Raw genomic sequence first — 647 nt, 5'->3', positions numbered from 1 at the left:
TGGGTAAAATCAGGTTATGTGACCAACATTGAGGAATCTCCATAATATGAAGTACTGTTTACATTACACATTAAGTTCGTTATTTTGTAAATTACGAACTTAACATATCCTCTGGATATTGAAATAAGCAGGATCACAGAAGCTCTTCTACATAACCGCAATGTAGCGTACGAGAACACGAAGAAGTTTGTAATGACCCGTGCATGCAGATGCTTGATCTAGTGGCCACAAGGACCCAGCGGTTTTCTACGAGTACTTCTAGCCTTGAGCCGCATCTTTGCGATATTCTTCTTTTGTGTGTCGTCCTCGTATATACCGAGTGAATCATCGGGGTGCTATCACATTTGGCATCTGATATGGATGAATATGTTAGATTATCGGACCATACTTGAACTTTTATGGTGAAAAATTGCCAATTAGCTACTATTATTTAATTTTAGCCAATCACAGCTAATAACAATTGTATATTTAGCCAATAGGACACTTTAGGTGTAGGTGAGTCACCTAAACCACCCGATCGGGCGTATCAGGTCCAATGAACTCCTAAAATATGTGTGTATTCATTCAATTGTCAAGTGTTAGGCATATAACTTTCATATTTCTCTTTATCTGTGACGGGGTCACACAGCACCTTGTGCAAAGGAAGT

This window comes from Phytophthora parasitica, assembly GCF_000247585.1.
Source record: "Phytophthora parasitica INRA-310 unplaced genomic scaffold supercont2.10, whole genome shotgun sequence".
In the NCBI taxonomy this organism is placed as follows: Eukaryota; Oomycota; class Peronosporomycetes; order Peronosporales; family Peronosporaceae; genus Phytophthora; species Phytophthora nicotianae.
The sequence above is the reverse complement of the archived record's forward strand: the minus strand, read 5'-3'. Positions refer to the sequence as shown.